This window comes from Chamaea fasciata, unplaced genomic scaffold, assembly GCF_029207755.1.
Source record: "Chamaea fasciata isolate MVZ Bird 193981 ecotype frontalis unplaced genomic scaffold, bChaFas1.0.hap1 SCAF_2, whole genome shotgun sequence".
NCBI lineage: Eukaryota > Metazoa > Chordata > Aves > Passeriformes > Sylviidae > Chamaea > Chamaea fasciata.
The window spans coordinates 39,161,193-39,177,744 of NW_027094087.1; the positions used below are offsets into that span (position 1 = coordinate 39,161,193).

The 16,552-nt window shown below is 34.5% G+C and overlaps 1 protein-coding gene across 2 annotated transcripts in view; it reads left to right on the forward strand.

Annotated features, from left to right (window-relative positions):
- Window positions 1-16,552, forward strand: part of CNTN5 (contactin 5) — a 598,136-nt gene that overhangs the window by 182,153 nt on the left and 399,431 nt on the right. The window contains exon 3 of one of the 2 annotated variants that reach the window (XM_066175731.1): window positions 572-708. The exons of the other annotated variant lie outside the window; for it this stretch is intronic. The gene's annotated coding sequence lies outside the window, so the exon portion shown is untranslated. The remainder of the gene's footprint in view (window positions 1-571; window positions 709-16,552) is intronic. 2 annotated transcript variants of the gene reach the window in all.

Genomic DNA, 16,552 nt, shown 5'->3' on the forward strand with positions numbered 1-16,552 from the left:
ACACATGCCTCTAGCATAATTTCAAATGAGTACTTTGAAAATGAAATAATCAACAAAGTTGTGATTGCATGTTATCTGGAAAAGGTTATTCTAAAAAAATCCCTTGAGAAAGCACCTTTACAAAAATGCTTATGAGCTGTTTTAAATTTAGACAACAGAATTTTTTTATATTCCTTCCATTATAGATGAGTATACATGAGCATAAGAGGCTAATAGTGTAAACATGTACCATTTCTATTCTTCCCAGCACCATGCTTTATAAAGGGTAGCAGATAAAAAAGAACTCTTAATTTCTCTTACTTCTCTTGATTTCTTGTTCTTGTTGTAAGAAATTAGATTGTTTTCCACCAAACAACATAAAAAAACACTTTTGAATTTTGTATCCAGTGTGAAGAAAGACAGATCTCTCAGATTAAACTCATACAGCCAAGCAACATAGCTATGTCATGCAACATGCAAGAAATGAAACATAAAGAGTCAAATGAAGATATGTCCACAGGGAAGAAGGTTTCAGATATGTAATATTTCAAATATAGTTCTACACGTGCATGTAACTTTTTTTCCCCCACAGATTATGAAAAGGGATTCCTAATACAATTGGATCCAGTGCAGCTTCTGAGCATCATCGGCTTTCACTCATACAGGACCTAATCTGTGGAGATAATTTCTGCTTAGAAGAACTTCTGTACAGACAATTGGAAAGTTGAGGTACTGGATATTTAGACAAAACTACTTTTGGGATACGTTTCTTGTCTTTATTTTTTGCCTTTATTAATTTATAAAGTTCAAATCAAACACAGATGCTCTCATGAGCAATTTAAACTGAACAAGGTTACAAATGGAACAGAGTTCAAAAAAAGCTTTTATGGATGATATTGTAATATTTCTCAACATAGATTTGTAGAAGGTTCTGTTTTGAAAGTCTTTACAATTCCTTGGAAGTGTTTTAAAACAGTCACTGCAGTATATTCTTAACCTGAATGCACTGAATGGGTTTTGAAATCTAATTTTTGTGTCATGTTTAGTAGCATATAATTGATTCTGGAAATCTCTGTAGATAAGTCCCAAGATCAATACTGCAAGTCTAAGCTCTCAGGTATTTCAGTGTGGCTTGGTCTAGGTCTAGAATATGGTGAGTTTGCTTCAGGACTCTTAAATGACAAACAAGTTCTACGAAGATAAAACTCATGAAAGTAAAGGGTAATGCCCCTTTTAGTAGTTATGTTTTTTTCCAACTTATATTAAGTGGTTTGTGTAACTCAGGGCATGCCTTGCTAGATTACTAAATAAATACAAATTGGTATTAAGAAGCAGGTGAATACAGAAAGTGTTTTGTTCAAGTGCCTGTTGTAATACAAACCATTGTGATACAGCAGCTGTAGATGTGAGTCGTTTGAATCTGATATTCACTTTACAGATGAACGATGGTTATTCACTTTCAATTTATCATGAGTACAGCCACAGATTGAAATATGATGGAGTAAAAATCTGCGGTTATCTGTTAGCTGGTGTGCTTTATCATTTCATAGCCGAATGACTCATGATCATGTAGTTCAGAACACCTCTAATTAATTTTTGAGTTGAGTCTTTATTCTTAACCTCAAACTATGGTTTATTAATGGGTTAAGGTAAAGAACTTGCTTAAGTGTAATGTGTGGCCGTGCAAACATATTTGGAAGCACATAGTTCATTACTGGATGTCAGAGTTTTACCTGCCTACCCAACTAATTGAGAATCATATCAGAGAGCCAGAAAGCCATTGTAATGAATGAGAAAGTGACCTCCAAAAGACAAAACTGAATTACAACTGATGAACTTGATATGAGTAGATTCACAGTATAATTTTAAATGTAAGACAGTTTAACTCGTTTGCCTGCCCCTGGAAATGTATTGCACTAAAAGCATAGAAAAGATTGGCAGGTGAATTTTAAGTTGTTGTTGTTGTGGGTTTTTTGTTTTTGTTGTTTTTGTTTTTTTTTGGTTTTGTTTTTGGTTTTTTTTCTACAAGTGTCATAAGAGTAGAGGATTTTTGGAAGGATATTTGTTATATAAAAATATTTTGGTTCTGAATGCATGCAAAGAAGGCTTTCTGGAATCTAAGATGTGTCTTTAATGGTTTTGAGGAGCAAAAAGTGATAGGGGAAGAGAAAAGGGAGGAAGGGTATTTTTTCCCAAGAGATAAATGAAAAATAATTCTTTTCTCTTTCTTGCTAAAGAACAGAAAAGATAAGTGCAAGATATAATTGTTAAAGGTATGTTTAAGACATAATTTCCCACAGATTTTTTTTCTCAAAATAATAACTTCTTATAGGCTAAATAAGTGTGTATACCATTCCAGAAATCTTTTAGTCTTTAGACTGGAGGTTTATGGTAGTCAAATTTTGACAAATATTTCAGGATCATTTATACAGACATTCTTTTTACATTAATCCATAATATCAAGTGACAGAACCGACTTTTGTCCTGCCAGCCTTTGTGTGAAGTGTTAAATTCATCCTCTGCTACAACAGAGCAGAACTGAGTCTTGTGTTTGTTTCTTAAATCCATGTGGTTCATTAGTCATAAACAATAAAGTTCTCCAATATAGAAACTCCTATTTAAAAAACAACGTAAATTTCCAGTAAAACATAAACTGTGCTGTATTTTGTTACACTTCCATAAAGAAGGTAGATTTGCCGTAATTTTATGCCTAAGCAGGAGGTGCTTATTTACTGGTGAAGAATATGCTATGAAAAACATATATTTGGTATTCCATGTCCTCAGCCTCTCAGTAAGTACATAGTGTGAAATAAAAGAGATTTAGGGAAAACACTGAGTTTCCCTGCCTACATTTCCTTGAATTTTTTTCTCGACTTTGAGGTCAAGGCATCATCGTTCATTTCTCCCAAAATGCAAAAGTTTTCCTTTTCTTTTTGCCAAAGATTCTGCTGATTCTTGTTTCTTTTTATTCATTGCTGTGGTTTTATCTTTAGTTGGATTTCCTAGGTATAAAGTTTGTTTACAAAACCATTAAATCAGAATAGCTGATGCCAATCAAAGTTGTATTCTTTGCTTTAAGTTAACCACTCAAATAAATGGAGAATAGCAATCAAGTTTCTATAAACCATAGAAATGTCTCTGATGCATGTTTTTGAATAGGTTATGTCATTCTATTTTATAGTATTTCTCTTGACCATGTGGATCTTGGCATAAAGATTAGATTTAATAGAACTGTTAAGAACTGCTCGCTCTTTCGAGTTTTGCTGGAAAAAATTATACTGATTCGGAAAAACAGTTACCAAAATGGGCTATATAGGGAGGGTTGTATATTGTTATTTTGGATGATCTTAAATTCTGACAGTTGTAACAATGATGGTCAGGAACAAAAGTAGCAGTGATTTTTTAAAACACAAGCCTGCAATTCTTCCAAATGTGAGGATTTCAATAGACTAATGCGCCAAGAGAGCAGAAGGACCTGACAGAAAATAGTAATTTTCTGTATGTGTAGAATTTAACAGTCCTTAAATGGATTGTTCTGGATGATAGAGAAACAGAAAAATGACCTTTATCTTTGTCACCACTGCAAATCTTGCTGTTCCACTGTTCCAGTGATGCAGAGAGGTGGAAATAAAGGAGATGAGTACAATAGACTTTTCCATAGACTGAGTTTTCCAGGTCATTTAATTCTCTCTAGTGTGTTCAGAACCTTTCCAACAGAGCTAATGATAACAGATTGCCACATTATCCTACTCATGGTGACCTGTTTGGGTACCTGCCAGAAATTCTACTCACTCAAAACTATGGGTTAAAAAAAATATTTACTGACTTCACTTCTGATGGTAACTATATTTTATTCAAGAAAAAAAAAAAGTATTATTCAGTATTTCATGTGTTAAATAATGACTCAATTATTTTGAAAATTGATACTTTCAGCTGCTGCTGTGCTGCAACTGATTTTGAATTTTTCTTACTGGCTCTGGCCTTCTGCCAGTTCATGTTCCAGGGGGACAGTTCTCCCTATCAAACAAGACTGTTTTTTCAACAAATAGCCAGATAAAGCTACCCACAGGAACTTTCTCTATGCGAAAAAAAACCCAGCTGTGGCTCTGAAAGGGATAAATGTAGCATTTTTCCTGGGATTTTTTTTTATTTTTATAATTATTATTATTACTTTTGGGTTGCGTGAGCTTAAAGAGTGCTAAGGAGAAAGTCTTACTACCAGTGAGCGTCATGATGTTCAGGTGCTTGATCATTTCATGACTTTAAAATATTTTTTTTGGTTATAAAATTGACCATTCTAGATTTTACTCTTGTTGTTTGAATTTCTAACATAGTTTTTTGAGAATCAAGAAGCTTTAAATCACATACACTATGTGAGTTTTTACCATGAAAAAAAAACCCTGAATTTAAATATTAATAAAGAAATTCTGACTACTTGAACATTTATTGTTTCACCAATCCAACTGGAGAAAAATAATTTTCTAAAAGAGATTCTGCCTGGGAGTCCTGATTTTGAGATAACTTGCTCTCGCATGCTACCTGCTTAACTTTGAAGAGGTAAAGGGATCTAAAATTGAAAAGTTTACTGTTAATTCACACTGATTCTTAATCTAGTGTGTTTAAAAAGGATTTTTGAGATTATATCTAATACTTTGGGTTGGCGTATTTTAATTACTTTTAAGTTCCTGTAGAAATCATACTTTTTCCATATCAGTGCAAAGACCATGTTAAGACTAATACTAAACTCTACTTACTATACACCAATGACTTAATTAAGCTTTCCATGGTTATTGGTTCTCTAACTTAGGGTCATTCAAAACTACATTGGGCATATAAGTGACTTGAATAGCTTTGCCTGATTATAGAATTAAAAATACTAGTGGTAGAAAATGCCATCAAATCTATTTCAGATGTAACTATTCTCATCAGAAAAGGTTTCTTTTGCAGTCTGTTTCATACATTAAGGACTCGAATTTCAATCTTAGAGAAAAGATTTTGCCTGCTGGATGCAAAGCGTAGCAGTTTAGCGCCTGCTTTGCTAGCAGCTGTATCATCTCACATGAGTAACAAGTTTCTTTTCAAGGTGGGGAGAGCAACACAGACTGGAGAATCACAGGTAGCAGGCGTTAATAGATGCACACTAGTTTAAAAATAGGATTTAAGTGGTTTATATGACTGATATCTTCTTGACAACAAGTTTGCCTGTGGTCTGAGAAAATTCATGTTTTTATGGCCTGAAAAGAGTAATGATTCTCCCCTTTCCTACTTATGTGTCTGCAGAAGAAATAACTAAAATATTCCAGGTTTTTGATCTTGAATCCATTGACTTTGACTTCAATTTTATGTTCTTCCAGATTGTTTTAATTTTGTAATGAAATCTTATATTTTGCTTCTCTGTAAGTTTACAAAGGTTAAAGAACTTCAAAATTAAGACTTTATGTTAGTACAATTTTTTTAAGATGTCCTCCGAGTAATGTCTGAAGTCCTATTAGACTATGGTTCTGGATTATTCAGTATAGTTATCATTAATACTGAGTACGTAATTTGATGGATTAAATTGTGATATATATGTTTACAGCTTATTCCATGCTAATGAGAATCCAAAATTTAACATATTAATAGTGGTACACTGCCTTCTGTTGACACACAATAGGAAAAATAGAAATATTATTGTAACAAATTGAATGTATGCAGGTTTCAGATCTCCTATAAATCTGTCTCCATACAATAAACCTTTTATAAATCCCAATGAGATCTAAAGAAGAAAAAATGTTGTCCTAAAATAGTTATGTAGGCTCAGTCTGGCATTACAGTGAAGCCTTACCAGTGAAAAATCACTGCAAAAGTTGTGGTTCGGTTCTCTCCCTGTAGCATATCTACAAATTGTGTATTCTGCGCTTAATTGGTTGATGCAGTGGAAAAGATTCTGTTCTGGTTTGTTCAATTTCATTCTGTTTCAGGGCTAAACCAATAAGGTAGATGTAAGAGAAATATCATGGCAGTAAAACTTCTACTTTTCAAGGCAGTTTGCTATCAGACTGGCTTTGCAATCACAGGAAGCCAAAAAGCATGCCTAGCTTTTTGAACTACACACAGAGCCCCTCCGCTGAGGGTGCCACCTCCCACTGCTGAAGGATTAACTAACACAAAATTAAAAGTGGTAGGGCCTCACCCCCACTTCTGGTCTGATCTGGGGAGGCACCATGCTTTTCATGAAAGCAGCTACAAGTCAAACCATGAAGCTCCAAGCCGCCTTCATTGTTGGTTATAAACACCTCTAAAATTTCCATCAAGACTAAAATATGTTTACTTTCCACATAGTGAATATGGAAGTCCAGTCTCAAATCTGGCTGTTCGAGACTGTGCCCATTGCACTGCTGTCTCCTACCAGCCAGGCTATTACCTACAAGGCAGTCACTCATGCTTATTGGGGGTGGATACAGGCAGACGGAATTTGGGGCAGATACAACACAGACACCCATCCTTTCTAAAGAAGTGAGAAAGTCTTATAATTTTAGCCACACATACTTTGTGAGTAGTAAATGTAAATGTTTGAAGTGACAAGCACTGAATCTTGAAGACAAGTCATTGACCATCCCTTTTCAGATATGATATAACTATCACCATCTTATGTGGAATTTGTGTATTTGGGTGATAGCCAAATGTAGCAATCCGTGAGCTAGAGGTAGTTTTGGAAGATGCCCATAATTTTCATGATTTTTTTCATTACAGAAATCTCAGAAAATTGATGATTTGAAATTGATAATGAGAAAACATTGAGAGACCTAAAGTCTTGTGTAAGATTTTCATTATACAGTTTACACAGGCACATATTTCAGAACAACTTCATGTACCATTCTTATTTCTGGTTTTATATTGCAGTCATTTATATTTCAAGTTTTGAGAGGTATTTGCAAAGCATATGTTTATAAATGTTGTTTTATCACCCTAGACTTGAAAAAACCCCTAGTAAAGTGCCATAAAAATGCTTATGTCATGCTGCCTTACAGGACTAGAAGGACAGAGAGAGAAAGAGGCTCTCAACAGATCTTGATCTTGTCTCGTGATCAAACCTGAATCCAAATTCATATCTCAAGTGCTCAAGTGTTGCGGCGACTTGTAGAGAAGAGGTCTTAGCAAATAAGATATATTTGTCTTTTGCAATACTTTTAAAAATAGTGGAAAATCCACAGTTTCACACAAAAATTAAAGATTTGCATACTTTAACAGAGATATTGATAATAAGCATTAAACATCCCTAATATGCAGCACAACTCCTTTATTTGCAGTTTTGTGAGGAAAAATAATTACTTCTGCTTTGACAGGATGAGAAGAACCAAAGCTCAGTATTATATATTGTCATTTTACTAATTACTGTTTTTTATTATAGCAGAAGTATTTTTCCTATTTAAAGTTCTCAGAATGAATATGCGGTGGGGTTTCTAAAGAAGATTTCTAATTAATTCTTTCAAATTTATATGAACATTATTATAGTATTAATCTAATATTTTATACTGTTAGAAATGAGCTGCAAACTATTTAATGACATTCTGGAAGTACTTATCAAGTTTGTCATTGTCACCTGACACAAGCAATTTTAGGAGTCAACAGTTTTATAGTTAATTTTAATGAATTTGGCAAACACACATAATGGGCTTTTGCCTTGATTTTCATGTATTTTTATGGGATTCCACAGGGGCTTTTTTGAGAGTATAGACTTCACATTTATTGGTTGTGCTACTTTAAAATCATTTCTTGTAACTGATGTCTGCCTGGATTGTCTATCACATGAAATAAACTAGATAACTACCAAATCTGGCAAGCTGAAATAACTCTGCATAAAATGCAAATTTCATACAATAGTATTGTTCAGATAGAAAAAGGGCCTTGGACAGTCTCCAGTCCAATCTTCTGCTCATGGCAGGTCAGCTCCAAGGAGGTCAGGGCAGGCTTCCTAGGTATTCATCCAGTTGGGTCAGACCAAGATACTTAGGTGTTCATTCAGTTGAGTCTTGAAATCATCCTAGGATGGAAAGTGAACAGCCTCTCTCAGCTTGTGCCACTGCCTCTCTGTCCTTATGGTGGAAAACTTCTTATGTTCAGATGGACCTCTCTTATTTCAATTTATACTTGTTTCTCATCTTTCCAGCTTGTATTGCTTTGCAGAGCCTGGTGATGTCTCCTCAAGGACTTACCCTTACACTGGTGTCTGCTGGTAGATCCCTCCAAGGCCAACTCTGGTCCAAATTGAACAAGCCCAGAACCCTCAGACTCTTGTTAAAGAGCAAGTGCTTCAGCCCCACCATCTCAGTGACCTCCCTGTCTACTCTTCAACTGGTCACGGTCTTTCTTTTACAGTGTGACCCAAAACTGGATGCAGTATTCTAGATATGAAAGTTCTTGGAAAAGTGGGAAATTAGTCAGTCTTTAAAATATAGACATAAGACGATATTTATAAATATGATTGAATTGGTACTTTTTTTTTCTTCATACCAACTTTAATTTGCAGGAGGATAGATCAGACTCTTGCTGGTGTACCAAAAGCAGAATTTGATCTTCAGACATATGCATCCAAAGGGACGTAATTTTTTTTTTTTCTTCAAAGAGGATAATATATAACTCCTCTTTAAATTCCTGAATTCAGAAACATCTGGTTAAAAGTTAAGGTAAGAACAATATTGGTAAAATTTATTTCCATAGGAGAATTCTCTGGTTGCTTTTTTTGGTGATGTTTTCATAGCTACAGTTTTGTGCAAATATTGCACTGTCTGTCACAGTGAAAGAGCAAAAAGAAAAAACTTTTAACTGATGCAAGAGACTTCCCTGTTTACTTGCTTTAAAACTAGTCTGAACTGTCCCAGTTTGTGCCCCAAAATGAAATATCTGAATGGGACAGTTCCACATACTCTGGTTGATACCAGTTTCTCATGCACGCCTCTGCTTTCCCAGGAAACCAAACTGAGAACATGATGGTCATCAAAGCAGTAGCTTTCAAGACAGAGAACATATTGAAGAACTCCTAAAGAAATTGATAGAAATTAACCTTCTATCAGTGATTTGGCAAAAGGAAGACATAGCTTTACACATCCCTCCCAAGTTTATTATTCTTTATTTTCCTTTTACACCTTCTGGTTTCATCCCTTTTGTCTCAAACAAGACACAGTTATCAGTGCATAATCATTTCTGTTGTTGCACAACTTTGCCTATTAGTTCATGGCTTTATCTCATGCTTGCCCACTGGATGTGTTGGGGATGTTCTCTCCTGATTTGAAATTCCAAAACAGATAGAAATGTGGGCTGTTCCTTCTAGAGAAGCAAGAATGAAAATGCTGTATACTCAGAAGAAAAATGTGTATCATTCTGATGCAAATATCTGAGAAGGGAAAATATTTATAGGGTGATTTCTCTCATGTTTATATCTAGCCAGAAAGGGAGAAGAGTGGTACTGTATGAGACCCAAGAGATTTTATGAATAAGTGACTGCACTTTTTTATATTTTTAAAGGAAGTTTAAAAGCTTGAACTGTCTCTTTTATGTTAAAGACATAGTGTGTAATCTTTGTGATTTACAGTTGAAAGTTGTATTACAATATTTTACATGAAAGTTGCAGTTCACCATTTATTGTAGAAAAAAAAGAGGAAAAATGTAGCTTCTTTAGTGCTTCTTTTCTTTTACTCCAAGTTAATTTCAATTAAGTTTTATTGTAAAATGAAAGAGGGCCACAGCTTTCTTAAAGTATCATTAAGTATTCTGGGGTTTAAGTTCTTGATACACAAAAATTAAAATTTAATTTTAATCCTATTACCTCAAGTGTATTGTAGTTGAATATTCATTTAAATATCATCCCAGTTCAGATGCTACATTTAGATATTTATTTATTTGTAAATGTCAAGTGAAATTTTAATTCTACATTGACTTAAGAAAAAAACAAGGAAATTAGTTATTACTCAAATTAGTGTGCCATAACCATGTAATGATGAACTCACACCTATGAGGATGGAAAAAAATCCTTTGACTACAAGATCTCAACATTACTAGTGAAAGAAATAGCTAATTCATTTACAAAATAGCAAAATGTGGAAGGAAGCACATCTATTGATGAATAGCGTGGATAAAAATGTTTCCTGGTAGGCTGAATGGATTTCAAGGATAAGTTTCTGTGATTGCATGCAATGAAGAAAGTGGTGTTCCTGAATATTGTAAAACAAGGCTTTTGATATTCTATTCCCATTTTTGCCAGACTTTGAAAGCCTCTCCTGCAAGAAAAGTCTTTCATGAATGGAAAATAAAAATAAACATCAGCATAACTTTTTCATACAGTAAGCTAATAAAAGTAATATGTTAACTTATTTAAAGTGCAAGGAATTTTTTACAGAGTTTATGCTTGTATTGTTTATGAGGACTAGGTAGTATAAAAACAAATTTAGGTAAACGACTATTTCTAGCAAGCAAAATGCAACACCTAAATTTTGTAACAGTAATCCTAGTTAGTGTTTCAGATGCCTTATGAAGCAAAAATCCACTTCCAAATTTTGATACTGAAAATCCTTCAATCCAAATTAGTTTAAACCGAAGTCCTTGGTTTGCAGAAACACATAAGGTTGCAAGACATCCTAAGAACAGGTAGAAGGGAAACAGAAAGGCATTGGCAAGTGTCAGCCATTCCATAACAAAACTCATTTCAAACAGAGAAAACTTTGTTTAGCTTTCAAGGGTGTATGTGAGCTAAATATTTGTTTCATTTTTTGCAAGAGAAATGTTTTTTTAAAAAATTTTTCAAATTTAGGAAAAGAAAGGCAGTGGGATATCACAGTTTTTTATGCTAGCGGAGTACATCTTCAATAGCATGGTTGGCTGGACTCTGAGGCATAGGAAAATACATTCTTTTCATCCAAGCTCCCTTAGCTACTTCCATACAGAGAAGTGAAGGAGTTGCTAGAGATCTAACTGTGGTGGATAAAACTCTTTCTTCTTTAGGTAAATCTTCCATTTTTGCTGGCAGTTATTTTGGAGTTTCAGCAAAGGTGACATTGGCTATGCAAACTTCTGCAAATGGTCTCTGAGCTCACATTCAATGCTACCCTCTGAGCATTCCTGTTGTATCTGCAGTACTTTGACGCATCCATACTTGTCCCACCCACCAAGAATTCATATATATTTTAATACAAGGTCACTTACAAAATCAATTACTGCTCTCCTTTTCTTCTAATAAATCACAATATTTTTATAATTAACATGTATTTAAAGAGATATGTTCAGTTTTCATGATATACTGATCCTTAGATCTTATTTAACTATTTTTATTATTCAAATTTTCAAGTAGAGATTTCTTCTATCATCCATAGATCATTTAAAAAAAGAGTTACCCCATTGCCTTTTTGAATTCAAGATTGAAAAGTAAGTTGATATATGGAGCTGAGAACCTTCAGTGCTATTTTATCTGATTCAGTTTGCTCCTCACTGAACATTGCCATTTTTACCATATGCAAGAACTGTTTATTTCACAGACCTGATGAAAACTATTTCATAGTATTTATTAAGATAAATGCAACAAGTCATCAAATAAAAATGAAATGAATTTTAGTTCATTAAAAATCTCCTTCACTCTGTAAATCATACACTAATGAAAATTAGATAACTTTGAGGAGAGGTGGGAAAGGAACTCCCTTTGAAGACGACAATAGACCCAGCACAGAAACTACGGAAGTACAAAAGTTATTCTCTGTAAATTAGGGACTCAGAAACATTTCCAGCTGGGTTCAAGTCCCAGGCTGCATATGCAGTTGTATGAAAATCTGTTTGCTATGTCCCATGAGTAACACTGCTTGCAGGAAATACATAGCTACTGCTGAGAAGGAACTCAAGAGATTGTAAGTAATATAGTAAAGTAGCAGTGTGCTTTTCTCATTATACTGTAGCTACAAACCACAGCCTTCCAATTTCTCTGTGTCTCTTTTGGTTGATAAATCAACTAATCTAACTCTCTCATTTCAATGACCGATCTAATAAAAATACTTATGAAGAATCTAAAATATTTTACAGGTTAATTATATAATTATTTGTAGGAACAGAGTCTTTGATCCAAGGTTTTAGAATAGGAGGAAAAGTGGAACAACAGGCAATTTAGTTGAAAATCTGAATTATTAGTTTTCATGTTAGAAAAGACCTTGAAAGTAGGAAGTCAATAAAACCACCAACTGAAAACCATTTCAAATTCCACTGTAGTTAATAGCAAAGGTTTCAGTAGTGCCAAGCGTTGCATATGACCATGACATTTATAGAAATTTGAAGAACAGCATACAGTCTGTCTGAGAAGTAGAATCCTATAAAAATTCTATATGTGTTTTCTTTTCAAAGAAAAAAGGTCTATTGCTACTACAGGGAATTTAGAGTGAGCACATTAACTTCTGGTACAAAAAGCAGAAATTACTTCAAAGTTAATTTGAACTGAGTAGAGATATGGATTAAAAAAAAAAAGCCAGAAAATGTGAGATAGCATGGAAATAGAAGGTACAGAATATTCCTTCTTGCATTTCTGTTGAAAAGACACTACTTAAAAACCCCCAAACAAACCCAAACAAACTGAAAAACTGAGCACAACAAACAAGGAGGCTAAACTCTTTAAAACTGTAGACTGACTAATCAGTTTGCTAGCTCTTGAGGAATTTTCATGGTATGCCCTGAGGCGAATTAAACACATTTGTGCTCAAATACTTACATTTTTAAAATAAGTAATAAACAATGCAATGTGCTGTCCTACTACAGTGTGCAACTCTACCTGGAGTCTGCAAAGATGGATCACAAGCAGAATGCTTATGTGCCTTTGCACCAGCACCAGTTCCAAGAGCAGTGGTATGGTACACTCCAGGCCATCCTTGGGTCCATCCTCCAGTCCACATCTGCTGTGAAACATGGCTCCTTGGTGCTCTCATTCCAGGATGGCTACAGGATAATGCTGAGGCTGTTCCTTATCTCAGCACTCAGAAATGCTTCACTCCCTTGCAAAGTAGCCTTCTGTCTCAAGCATTCCCATTTTCAGATAGCTTAACTCGTTCTTGTGGTTGAGCCTTCTTGTCCTCCATGAAATTCATCAGTCAAAAATTACCACAGAAATTCGAATTTTCGCTTCATAGCTAAAATCCATTTCAGGATTTGTGAGTGAAGTGGGAAAGGAAGGGTGATAGAAAACCCTTAGAAAATAGTCTAAATAAGCAATATCAGTTGATAAATGAACATTCATTATCTGTAGACACATGCAAGAGAGCCTACAGGATGACTGAGAACATTATGTTAATTGGGAAAAAAGTGACTCACTATAAATTTTAAAAATAAATGGAAAAAAAAATATACACAGCAGTGCCAGTCAATCTCCCAAACCACTGAGAAAATAGAAGTCATGTCACACATTGCAACCATTTAACTCACTAGAATGATGTGGGGACCAGACAACAAAAGATAACTAGGAGTAGGACAAACAAATATGTTAATTTCTTAAAATTTCATATATATATATATAGGAGTAGGACAAACAAATATGTTTCTAAAAATTTCATATATATATATATGTCTCAACCCATGAAACAACAAAATAAGACAGGTAAAATAAAACTAGACTTGAACTACTACTTCTGCCTTTTTTTTCCTGTGAAATATATATTTGAACAATAGAAGAATAAGAGATTTTTGAACATTGGTTTTAGTGCTTATTTTTATTTTTTTCCCTTTTGTAAAAAGAAAAATGAGCATACACCATTATCCTACTGAGTTTATACTAAGTCATCAGCATTATTAAAACTCCCATATGTAGATCATAATTTGTACAAGAGGCTTGTTTGTGAACACAGCAAAAGAGTAATAATTCTACCAGGGATGAAGAATTGCTTCATTTTAAACCCAAATGTTTGTCTTTAATATTTTTGCACTGGTATGAAATCTAACAGTATATACTCTTTTTGTTTGTATAGACTTTCCTGATAAAAACAAAGAAAATATTTATATTTCTTAAGACATCAGTAAAAGTAACTATAAAAACTATTTTAAAACATGGTAATTGTCATACATAAGTAATCAGTCATGTTGCTAAATTTAAAAATAATTTGGCTTATATAGAAGAAATGTGTGTTTTTCTTGCATAGTGCATTCATTACCCATAACAAATTAGTGCCCACATATATTCAGTCTTCCAGACAAATGAATGTTCAGCTACATGAGAATCTGGAATTTGCACATTAAAATAAATGCAACTGTACCAATCTTAGAAATGGAATTAGCAGGTTCATATACAGTAGTGTCTATTAAGCTGATAACATATACATTTTACATTGTATAAAAATACACTTTTCACTAAAAATAAGTTCGCATTTTTCAAATTCAGTTGTACAAGGTTAGAAAATCATGCATGAATTAGAGTATGATTTATTTATTTTATTTTTGCTTATAAAAACTTGTCATTTATGAAACAGCAGAACTAGATACTAAATTTTTGAAAGAAAATCTAGAAAAAGAAGTCATTCTTTTTCCATACACTTCACTGCATGCCTAAGGCATTTGGCTTTGAGCTCCATCACTGAGTGTCTGTTTATAATGAATAAAAAGAAGTAGCAGAAGTTAATTCAGTTCAACAAATATCTAAATTGTCCTCAGGGTATCTGCCAATAAAAGGAACCTGGAATTCCTAGTCGGAATGAACTGGCCAAGTATTACCCATTAAGCTTCATTTGGCAACAGTGCAGTTTCATGTTGACTTGGTCATCTTGCTAAAGTTTTGCAAAATGGTGTATTGTAGAGATTGTGTAACAGTATTTTGTGTTGTAACTCTGCCAAACTTAATAAATATAACCCAGGTTTAATGTGAAATAGTATTATTTAGAGTATGTACTGTTTGCATTATTCATTTAACTCTTATCATGTAAGTTTTTTAATATGACATACTGAAGAATTTGCATCCTTATACTTAGCAAAACAGGGCTTCACAGTTCTCATTATAAAAAAAACATTTTCTCATCACTTGGATTTTCTCCAAAGAGTAGTCCTCCAAACTGACATACCTGAGCCCTGTTTAACTGTTAGAGCCTTCACCTACTACACCTATATATTCAAGGCTGTAGTCACCTTCTGAGCTAGCCATAGTATATACCCATCAATACATTGTTATATTTGTCACTTCTGTTGCATTATTCTGATTTCAACAACTCTCTTGCCACAATTCAGTTCACTATTGAAAGCTTCTAACGCTCAGTTATAAAATGTTCTGTTTTCCAATGCCTGCGCGTTCCTTCTCCACTATATGTTTAGAGCTTGTTCAAAGATACATTTTTTGACCATGAAGTCAATGACAGTGTTGGACATAAAAACTGCTCAGTTCATAGTGGTTTAAATCAAATCTGATTACGAGTGGTTTATTGAATTATTGATGACTTCTAATTAACCAAAAATCAATGGACCATATATTCAGGATCAATATTCCACAATACAGAAGACAAACCGCAGTGCTGGATATACATTAAATTGTAAGAAACTCCTTAAAAATTCTGATCAGCCTTTTATAACTTATTTTCAGAAGTGGGAATTTGACACATTGAGACAGCCGCCTAAATGCTCTGGCTTTGCCCACACCCATATAAGCCCATCCACTGGTGAGAGAGCTTCCATGGGTGCACACGTGAGGTGTGGGTCCTGTGTTGCAGTCTGTATCACCAGTGCCCTGACTGCGTCCCTGTGGCCCCAATGCTGACGATGCTCAGCCAGCCCTAGACAGAGATTGTAATGGTGGCAGGATGATTCTGGAATTCTAAAACTACCATGATCCTTTTGTCCTTCTTTTCTTGGTAATTCCCTGATTTACGCAGTTGCTGGCATCTTCCCCTCTAGGGCTGTCAGCTGTAGTGACAAACAGGCTCTGGGACTGTACTGGGCAATCCTCATGACATTCAGTCCCATTACCACTTCCCCAGCTACTGTTTTCTCTGGCAAGTAGAACACGAGTGGCCCAACAGAGAACAATCCCACTTGCCTGTTACTCTCTTCCGCTGTTTCTGTACCGGATTTTAGTGTGAGAGAAGAGCCTAGACAGACAGTAAGCTGGAAGGTAGGCAGTTTTTTTGGAAGGCTCTGAACCTGCTGGAGGCGAATGTGGGGGTAACCACAACGATGTACACAAGAAAGAAGAAGCAGTGCATATTGATTTGGATGCTACAGAGTCTCTTGGGGTCTCGCAGGAGAAGTTTAAGTCTGTTCTGTAAATGTTTGGACTTAAAGTCAGTCTTAAGCATCTATGTGATTATATTCACTGGTTTAAGATCAAAGTAGAGTGATGGGGATAATGTTGCTTACATAGGATAGAGAATTCATTAGAGTCTGTTTACGTTGTGATAACCAATTTGTGTTTGTTTATCTTTCCTCTAATTTCTGTGTTCTTTAGGCAATTCAGCCAGGGTGATTACTAATATGTGAATAAATGGCAGATTCACTGGATCTTGCAAAATAAATCATTCCTTTAAATACCAGTTCCATTCCAGAGTAAATATATTTGATTAGCACAATGACTTAATGTCATTTGTTCTTTGAGATGTGA